This window comes from Cebus imitator, unplaced genomic scaffold (assembly GCF_001604975.1).
Source record: "Cebus imitator isolate Cc_AM_T3 unplaced genomic scaffold, Cebus_imitator-1.0 Scaffold457, whole genome shotgun sequence".
Classification (NCBI taxonomy): Eukaryota; Metazoa; Chordata; class Mammalia; order Primates; family Cebidae; genus Cebus; species Cebus imitator.
Window position 1 is genome coordinate 1,274,198 of NW_016107772.1, and position 11,272 is coordinate 1,285,469.

An 11,272-nucleotide genomic window follows, 5' to 3' on the forward strand; every position below is an offset into this window, starting at 1 on the left:
ATGCAAATTTAAAGGTTTTTGAATATAATGTTTTTTGTTGATTTTATGACCCTGGAAAACATTTAATACAATGTATTATCTTTATTGTGAGTAGACAAGAAAGAATTATATTTAATTGAGAAATAGTTCCATAAAGACTTAATTGGAATACTATACCAAATAAGAAAATTGTCATTGGATTTGATACAAAAAGTGCTAATGTAATTCTAGAGAGAGTATGGAGTTTCAGCCAAAAGTTTAGAAAAAATGTGGATGTTTTAATTTGGCACTAAATTATCATATTCAGTTTTGGATAAGTCAATACAATAAGTCAGGGAACTCATGTTTTTCTTGATAAACTGTATTTACTACCGCACACCAAATAAGTAGCAGAAATAACTATAAATTAAGTAATGCGAATTGAACCTTGATGTACAAGCCTGTAGTGCTAGATCTGCAAAAGCAGTGTGGAAGTCAGTAAGTTCTGCCTTCAAATGCTCTCCCCCTGAGCTCTGCTCCCTGTGTTAGAAGTCAGTAGGTTCTGTATGTTCAGTGTAATAGAAACAAATGGAGCGGCTGTTTGAAAAAATATATTTTAAAGAGTTTTGGCCTTAATAAATATTTTAATGGAGATGTCAGTATTTATTTCAGAGTTTTTGTTTGTTTGTTTTTTAGATGAAGTCTCATCTGTTGCCCAAGCTTGAGTGCCGTGGTGCAGTCTCAGCTCACTGCAACCTCCACCTCCCAGGTTTAAGTGATTTTCCTGCCTCAGCCTCCCGAGTAGCTGGAATTACAGGTGTGTGCTACCATGCCTGGCTAATTTTTATAATTTTAGTAGAGATGGGGTTTCACCATGTTGGCCAGGCTGGTCTTGAACTTCTGATCTCAAGTGATGAGCCCACCTCAACCTCCCAAAGTACTGGTATTACAGATGTGAGCCACCGTGCCCAGCAGTATTTATTTTAGCTTTATAGGAAAACATATTTTAGTTATTAGAGCTGACATGATTTCAGTAAAACAATTGGACATATGTAAACAAAGCAAAGTTGAAACAAGTGTAAGTTATTATAGATAAGAAAAAATAGGTATCCTGTTTGAAAAAATTATGAAGTATCAATTTCAAGAGAACAGTTATTGAATTTTCTAATAAATCAATCTATTTGATGAACAAAAGTGAAAAATGTAACAAACTTTTAAGCCCTTTTAATTTTTTAAATCTTGAAATAAAGCCCACTGGTTTGTGAAGCTCCATGAATTGAGAGTGAACAGAACATAGTAAGTAAACAAGTAAGTTAAAAGATATTTCAATAAGTGATTTTTGTGACTTACTCAACAATAACAGAGATAATGAATCAGTTCTGTATGTTCTTAGACTACATTATAAAGTCATGAAATGTTTAATTGCTATTCATAAGAAACTGAGGATTCAACACTAAAAACAATATAATTGATGTTAAGGAAATTCTCTACTTAAATAATTCATTTAATAATTATCCATTTAATGAGGAAGTTGTTGGAAAAATTTAATGTTGCTTCTTATGTCAAATCATCACCCCATACAGGGGCAAAATCTAGTGACAACTGCATCAAAAGATTAATAATTTTCAAAAATCAAGAAATGATTTAGACTTATTAGAACTGTCAAATTAGTTTTGCTACAAGTTACATTGTCATTTTATGATATATATTGTTTATTTAGAAATAGCAGGAGATATGTATTTAGATTTTTGATTTACATATTGACCAGTTGAAGATGGCTTCTTGTTTTGTTTGTAAAATCTGGAGAGATCACATGAAACATAAAACCTAGATTTTTTACTTCTCTTGAAAGATCAGAGGATCTGACAGCACTGGGCTCATATTCCTACATGCCAGAGATTACCAAGGAATGGCTGCTTTTTTAAGATTGATCATCAGCTCTTTAGCTCCCCAGAGTTAACCACTTGTCCCTTGCCTCTTGCCTGGTCTCTAAGCATTTGAGTTTGTGTGGCCTCTGCTGTAGTTTTAAGCCTGGGTTCTTGCCAGATGGTGGTGTCACTTAATCCATTTAATAAGGAAATCGAGAACAAGTTGCCTGCTCACCCCAATGGTGAGTGTGTGTGTGTATGTGTGTGTGTGTGTGTGAGAGAGAGAGAGAGAGAGAGAGAGAGGTGAGTTTTATTTTAAACATGCAGAGTTTGAGGTACCAGCAACTGATCAATGAGAAATCCAATAAGCAGACCTGGTGCTCAGAGATGAGTTAGGATTAGAAGTATGTTAAGTCATTTTCCATGAGAGTGGATGAGATGTCCAAGGGAGAAAACTTAGACCAGATTCAAGGAAAGACCTGGAGGGGAGAGGGGGTCAACCATATTTAAGGGTGGGAAGGAGGAAGAACAGCCAGGTAACAAGACAATCTGATACAATAATTAGGTTGCGGAAGACAGCAGGTTGGGGTAGCTGGTTATTATTTTGGCCAGTTTGGTGGTGTGTTGGTTAGGATATAAATTTGGCTGTTGCTGCAGAGATTTAAAAAAAGAAAACAGTATCATAATCCAGATGGAAGTCCAGGCAGCAGTATAGGTCTGAAACGCTCTCTCTCTCTCCTTTCTCTCCATTCCCTTTTGGGTGGTGCTGTGGCTCATAAAATCCAGTATGGCCCATCACTGTATCTACATTTTGGCCATTTAGAAGGTGAAAAACGGGGAGAGGTGGGACTGCCCTTCTGTTAATGCACAACCTGGAAGTTGGACACATTGCATCTATTCTGTTCCTTCAGCTATAACCTAGTCACACTTATCTAAAAGGAGGTTGAAAAATGTAGTCTTTATCCTGTGACGTCATGGGCTGGCTACTGCCGTGGAACAAGGGGAGAATGGGTATGGGGAGACAGCACTCAGGCTGTCTAACAGTTGATGAAGTAAAAGTGGCACTTGAGAAGGAGAAAGGGGAAGGGAGTATGGTAAACTTCTGGGATTGGACAAAAGTAGCTCCCTGTAGCTAAAACAGAGTAAGGCTAGCAACAGAGCTATCCTTGGAGAAGCTTGGCTTCATTACAGTTGTTAATATGTAGCAAATGCATGCTAGACAGATGAAGGAAAATGGTGCCCTTCGAAGATAGAAGCCTTCCAGATTTCTGAGGTAGAAGCCCTCCAGGAGGAAGAAAAGAAGGGAAGGTTGGCAAGCATGTGGAAGCCTGACTCCCAGGGAAGAATTCAGCAAGCTTTTCCCATTCCGGGGATCAAAGAATACCCAAGAAACATCCAGGACATGGCTGATTGTGTCAGTCAGGGTTCTACCACAGAAACAGAACCAGGAGGAGATATGTATAGTCGTCCCTTGCTATCTGTGGGGTGTTGGTTCCTGGACCTCCCCCCACGCTAGCACCCCCACCCTTTGCACATACCAAAATCTGCGGATGCTCAAATCCCTGACGTAAAATAGTGTAGTATTTGGTTATAACTTAGAGACATCCTCTTGTATACTTTCAGTGATCTCTACATTACTTACATCTAACACAACGTAAACACTATGTAAATAGTTATTTGTATTTGTAATGTGTTGTTATTTTTCACTGTTTTTTAAAAAAATATTTTCCTTTTTATTTTCTTTTTTTTTTTGAGACCGAGTCTTGCTCTGTTGCTCAGGCTGCAGTGCAGTGGAACCATCTCAGCACTGCAATCTCTGCCTCCCAGGTTAAAGCAGTTCTCCTGCCTCAGCCTCCCAAGTAGCTGGGATTACAGGCACCTGCCACCACGCCCGGCTAATTTTTGTATTTTCAGTAGAGACAGGGTTTCACCACGTTGGCCAGGCTGGTCTCGAACCCCTGGCCTCACGTAATCTGCCTACTTGGGCCTCCCAAAGTGTTGGGATTACAGGAGTAAGCCACCGTACCTGGCCTAAGAAATATTTTCAAATCATGGTTGGTTGAATCTGCAGATGCAGAACCCACAGATATGGAGGGCCAGCTGTATCAGAGAGATATGTATGGTAGAGAAATAGAACAAGAGAGAGAAAGATTTATTTCAAGGAATTGGCATAATATGATTGAAATTTCATGCAGTAGGCTGATAGGCTAGGAACTTGCGCAGGAGCTGATAAGACATCCACAAGAAGAATTTCTTCTCCCTGAGGGAAACCTCAGTTTTGCTAAGGGCTTTCAGCTGATTGGATGTGGTCCACACATGTTATTGAGGATAATCTTTTTTAAGGTAATTGACATCTACAAAATGTCTTCAAGGCAACACCTAAGTTAGTGTTTTACTAAATAAGTGGGTACTCTATCCTAGTCAATTCGGCACAAAACTAACCATTACTGCTGAACTCAAATGGAAAACCTGGGGCACAAGATGTTAACATGGGAATTACACCATACTCATCCAGGAATTAGGTTTTGGATCTGAGAGGTACCAAACAATTTATATTTTTTCCTTTTCTGTGCTGAAAACTGTTCTGTTTTTTTTCATTGCTGTTTTCATTACCTCTTCTGATCTTTTTGTGAGGTTAAACGTACAGAAAAGTTACATGCAAGGATACACAAAGACTCAAAACAAAAGGATGGAGAAAAATTTACCAACCAAATAGAGAGCAAAAATAAATAAATAGCAGGAATTGCAATTTTTGGTGATAAAATAGACTTCAAAGCCACAAAGACCAAAAGAAGCAAAGAAGGATATTACATAAAGATAAAAGGATCAATGTAACAAGAAGAGCTAAAGATCCTAAATATATATGCACCCAATACAGAAATACCCAGACATATAAGACTTATAAAGAGACTTGGACTCCCACACGATAATAGTGGGAGACTTACAGATCAATGAGACAGAAAGTTAACATCGATATTCAGGACTTGAACTCAGATCCGGGACAAGTAGATTTAATTAACATTCATAGAACTCTCCACTTTAAATACACAAAATATACACTCTTATCAGTACTACATCACACGTATTTACAGGTTTAAATGAAATATTGGTTGGCTGCCTGTTAATTATTTTCTTCCCTCATTTTTTTTTTATGTCTCTATTATTAAACACAATTACAGGCATACCCATTTTTAGACTGCATTCTAGCCTGGGCAATGAAGCAACACCCCTGTTCTCTCTCCCTCTTCCTCTTCCTCTTTCTTCCTTTCTTTTATTCTTTTTTTTCTTTTTTCTTTTTTTTTATTCTTTTTCTTTCTTTCTCTCTTTCTTCCTCTAAAAATAAAAAAAAATTAAAAAAAAAACTTATTACAAAAGTACAGAAAAGTTTAAAGATTGATAAAATGAACACTCATATTCCCACCATATAGGATTAACAGTAATGAACAGATCATCTGTAGACAATGCTTGGTGCTTATGTGGATTAAGAACTGCCTGTGTTAATTTTGTAACTCCTCTTTCATGACAAAAGAATTACTTTGAGCAGGCTTGAGAAAAAATATAGTAGGATTTTTTGGCTCCTGTAACCGAAAAGTCAAAGGGTAGATACAGCTTTAGGCAGAGATGGATTTAGGCTAGGATCAGAAACTGTTGCCAAACTCAATTTCTCTACATCTCTTTGCTTTCTTTCATATGTGGGCTTCCTCCTTGGAGGGACCCTCAGAAGTCTTAGGCTTTATAGTTTCAAGTTCAACAGAAAGAACAGTTTAATCTTTTCACAGTTCTTAGAAATCCTGAGACTGAGTTTTATTGGGTAAGTGTTCACCCCTGAACCATCTTTGTGACCATATAGGACAGAATAAACTTGCCAGGCCTGAGACTAACCTTACCCAAATCACACGGATTGAGAATCTGGGAGGGGTGGCTCTATCATGGAAAATTGATGTGCTGTTTCCATAAGAAGGAGGAATACAAGCTGGTGATAGCAACAGGAGGCAGCCAAATGCCCAAGCAGATAGGAATGGCTACCCAGTGAAACCCCACCTCCAAGCCAAAGACAGTTTAAAGACTGAAGGCCAAGTTACAAGTTAAAACCTTGGACTGGATTGAGGACTTGTCTTCCTTTTTGGCCTACTTTCCTCTGATTGGTCCCCACATACCCTTTCCTAATTGGTTTTCTACACTGTCAAGCCTACCTATGAGTGATGTCTTTGCTTTAACCTTTTCTGCATACTCACAAACCAATCAGCCTGCACTCCCCATCGTGTGCCTGTAACGACCCAAGACTCAGTTGGTAGAGATGAGATGACCTGACTTCAGGAAAGATGACCTGCCCTTCCTGTCCCCTCTTCAGCTTCCCTCTCTGCTAAGAGCTGTTTTCATCATTCAGTTAAATTCTCCATCTTCACCATCCTTGAATTGTCCACGTGTCCACGTGACCTGATTCTTCTTGGATGCTCAGGACCTGCCAGTACCCAGAAAGGCTATCACACCAGCCCTTTACCTGTACCAGAGGACAGCTGCTCCACGCAGTGAGGCCAGGGGCTAACGGAGCTGCTAACACACCCCTGTCCATCGATGGCAAAACTAAAGGAGCACTGTAATGCCCCCTCTGAGGCTTCGGGGTCACAGGTACCCTTACCTGGGTGCTGCTGCATTCCCCTTGAGATGACATGGCTGGTCAGCTGTGGCCTTGCATAGAGCTTGTGCCTGTGTTGGTGCCCGGAGCATCTGGCTGGACCCGCACTCGCTTGCTCACATGCTCCCTCCCACAAGAGGTTGAGTGCAGTCGGCCAAGTAGATAGGGTGCCCCTTCTGCAAGTCCAGCAAAGGGACTGAGAAAAATCCTGCATCACTGGGTGAGCACATATTCCCACCACTGTGAAAACAGCACTGGATTTGGAGTCCAGCCAACTCACAATCCTTTCTGGCTTGAATATTTAATAGTGACATAACTTTACTCATTTAAAATCTCTGAGTCTCAGGCCAGGAGTGGTGGCTCACACCTGTAATCCCAGCTTTTTGGGAGGCTGAGGCTGGCAGATCACGAGGTCAGGAGTTTGAGACCAGCCTGGCCAACACGGTGAAACCCCATCTCTACTAAAAATACAAAAGTTAGCCAGGTGTGGTGGCACACACCTGTAATCCCAGCTACTTGGGAGGCTGAGGCAGGAGAATTACTTGAACCCGGGAGGCGGAGGTTGCAGTAAGCTGAGATCATGCCACTGCACTCCAGCCTGGGTGACAGAGTAAGACTCTCAAAAAAATAAAAAAATAAAATCTCTCAGTCTCAGTTTCCTAATCTGTCAAAAAGAGGTAATAATATCCTTTGGGAGATATGAAGAGTAACTAGCACGTATAAAAGCACCTAGAGAAATGCCTGGTCTAGAAAGCTCAATGTTTGCTAATTTCCTTTCTGTTATTAACCCAAGCCTCTTTGCGGCACCCAGAGGGAAGTGCAAGAAAAAGTTACTACTATACTAACAATAATTATAACAGCTACCACTTCTTGACTGTTGGGTATCATGTGTGTTGTTAGGTTGTACCCTTCTGTGGCAATGCCAGCTGCACAGCTCCAGGGGGCCAGCAACACAGGCAGCAATGCACATGGCGCACATGGCACACTGGGGAATGTGCCAGCAGTCCCACTCCACATGCATTCACCGACTGTCCTCACACTGGCACTGTGAAGGAGGTCCTGTAATTTTTTTTCTTCTTTGAAATGGAGTCTTGCTCTGCCTCCCAGGCTGGAGTGCAGTGGCATAATCTCAGCTCACTGCAACCTCTGCCACCTGGGTTCAAGCAATTCTCCTGTCTCAGCCTCCCCAGTGGCTGGGACTACAGGCACATGCTACCATGCCTGGCTAATTTTTGTATTTTTAGTAGAGACAGGGTTTCGCCATGTTGGCCAGGTTGGTCTCAAACTCCTGACCTCCAGTGATCCACCCGTCTCGGCCTCCCAAAGTGCTGGGATTACAGGCATGAGCCACTGTGCCTGGCCAGAAGGTCCTGTTATTAACCCCATCTACAAAGGAACCTTATAACCTAGGTTCAGGAATTTGCTCAAGGTTTTTTAGCTATTAAGTGACATGAACAAGTGGGAACCATACCCTTTGGGGATACTTCGCTGTGGCATTTTAAAAGTAACTAGTTTTGAGATACAGAATTACTGTAATCCTGCAAGGACAGAGGGTAGGAAGCTGTGGGGGAGGACAGACCATTTCATTTTGAAAAACTGTCTCCAACTACAACATCCTCTGCCATAAAAAACGCTTACCTGAACCTCAGAGCTGAGCATATGACCAACTGTCTCATTCACTATTCTTAGCCTCTAGGAAAGAGACAGAAAAATAAACAGTCTGGAGTATATTTTAACTCCAAATAATTTGAATCAAATATAGCAATTGTGAAATGTGTCATATTGACAAGCTTTGGAACCACATATTTTGTTTATTTACTAAGTAGATATTGTCTGAATGTGGTAGCAGAAGTTTCTTCTAGGGACCTGCACCTTCTAGGTACAAAGGCGCTGTTTCTTGGATTTTTTTTCTATGAAATTAAATAGTGGTAATACTATGATAAATGCTCATTATTCTGCTGGAAGGACTTGAATCTCATTTGCTGCAATCATCTCGGCCTCATAGAGCATTAGTAGTCTGCTCTGTCTTACTGTAGGTTGTTTTTAATGACTTTGGGACATCTTTCTAAAGGTTAAGACCCTCATTAAGTCGTTTACTTCAAAACCATGAATTTCAGATTCTTTAAAAGACATTTTATACATCACAAACTCCATTTTCCTTTGATATGCTTTCATGATAGGTTTTGCCAAAACTTACAGTAGCTGTCTGTGGTCTGAGCCATTTAGATTTAGGGAAGCATCCATTGTCACTATGTCAGAGCCAGGTCACTAGTGTGTGTGGTACCCAATATTACTCTCATGAGATATTCATGACTCCTTGCTCAGGCAGCTTGACAGCAACCTGAGCTATCAAGAGTGCAGCTGAGAGTAAGTCAAAGGAGATGCGCTATAGCTTCCCAGGGCTCATGCCCTTTACTCTTGAAAGAATTATTTCAGAACCTATTTGCTTCATAGAGGCACAGTTGAATGCATATATAGTTTTCTGAGAAATAATTTGAATACCATCAAATTCTTCTATTTAAAGTGCACAACTTAGTGAGTTTTGGTATATTCACACTTTTGTACAAACATCACCACTATCTAATTTCAGAACTTTTTCCTCAACCCCAAATCAACCCCATATCCATTAGCAGTCAGTCTTCATTCTTTCTCCTCCCACTCCAAGTTCCTGGCAACCACAAATCTACATTCTCTCTATGGATTTTCATTTTCTGAACGTTCCAGACAAATGGAATCATATAATATGTAGTCTTTTCTTTTTACTTAGCATAATGTTTTCAAGGTTCATTCATGCTGTAGCATGTATCAGCATTTCATTGCTTTTTGCGGCTGCATAATATGCCACCGTATGGACTATAGAATGCCACATGGCACTTATCCTTTCCGCAGTTGCTTCCACTTTTTGGCTATTATGAATAATGTTGGTATGAACATACACACACAGGTTTTTGTGTGAATTATTTGCTTTCAATTCTCTGATATATGTAGGAGTGGAATTGCTGGGTCATAAGGTAAATATATGTTTGATTTTTTGAGGAACTGTCAACTGTGTTCCAAAGCAGCTGCACCATTTTACATTCCCACCAGCAATGTAAACGGTTCCAATTTCTCCATATCCCTGACAATACTTGTCACTGTCTGTTTTTTTATTATAACCAGTTTAGTGGATGTGAAATACTCACTGAGGTTTTGATTTACGTTTTACTAATGATGCCAAACTAATGATGTTAGACATATTTTTTATGTTTATTGGTCATTTGAATATTTTGTTTGGAGAATATTCAAATCGTTTGTTGATTTTTAAATTGAGCTGTTTGTCTTTTTATCTATTTATGTATTTATTTGTTTGAGACAGAGTCTCACTCTGTCTCCCATGCTGGAGTGCAGTGGCACGATCTTGGCTCACTGCAACCACTGCCTTCCCGGTTTAAGTGATTCTCTTACCTCAATCTCCCAAGTAGCTGGGATTACAAGCACCCGACACCATGCCTGGCTAATTTTTGCTTTTTTAGTAGAGACAGGGTTTCACTATGTTGACCAGGCTGGTCTCGAACTCCTGACCTCATGATCCACCTGCCTCAGCCTCCCAAAGTGCTGGGATTATAGACGTGAGCCATGGTGCCTGGCCGTCTTTTCACTTTCTTAAGGGTAACCTTGGAAGCACAAAAGCTTTTAATTTTGAAGAAATCCAATTTATTTTTTCTTTTGTTGCTCATGCTTTAGGTGTCATATCTAGGCAATTATTGCTTAATCCAAAGTCAAGAAGATTTACACCTATGGTGTTTTCTAGAAGTTTATAGTTTTAGCTCTTATATATAGATCTGTGATTCATTTTAGTTTTTGTATATGGTGTGAGGTGGGGGTCCATCTTCATTCTGTTACATATGAATGTCTGGCTATCCCAGTGATAGTTGTTGAGAAGACTATTCTTTCCCTCATTTAATTGTCTTGGCATCATTGTCTAAAATCAATTGACCATAAATGTATGGATTTATTTCTGGATTCTCAATTCTATTCTATTGACTTATATATGTCTATCTTTAGGTCAGTACCACATAGTCTTGATTATTGTACCTATGCACTATGTTTTGAAACTCAAAAGTATGAATCTTCCAACTCTGTCCTGAGACTATTTCGGCTATTCTTGGTCCCTTGAATTCCATATGAATTTTAGGTTCAGCTTTTCAATTTCTGCAAAGAAGCCAGCTGGAATTTTTGTGGTAATTAATGAATATTGCCATCCTAACAATGTTAAGTATTCTAATCCATGAAGACGAATGTCCATATTATTTTTAGATCTTCCTTAATTTCTTTCAATTATGTTTTATAGTTTTCAGGGTCCAGGTCTTATACTTCTTTTGTTGAATTTATTCCTAAGTATTCTGTTTTCATGGTATTATATATGGAATTGTTTTCTGAATTTAAATTTCAGATTTATTGATAGTTTATAGAAATATAATTTATTTTTGTATACTAATCATATCCAGCAACCTGGCAGAACTTATTAGCTCTAATTGCTTTTATGTAGATTCCTTAGAATTTTTGACCAGGCCTCGTGGCTCACACCTGTAATCCCAGAACTTTGGGAGGCCAAAGTGGGCAGATCACATCCTGGCTAACATGGTGAAACCCCGTCTCCACTAAAAATACAAAAAATTAGCCAGGCGTGGTGGCAGGTGCCTATAGTCCCAGCTACTTGGGAGTCTGAGTCAGGATAATTGCTTAGCCTGGGAGGCGGAAGTTGCAGTGAGCCGAGATCATGCCACTGCACTCCAGCCTGGGTGACACAGTGAGACTGTCTCAAAAAAAA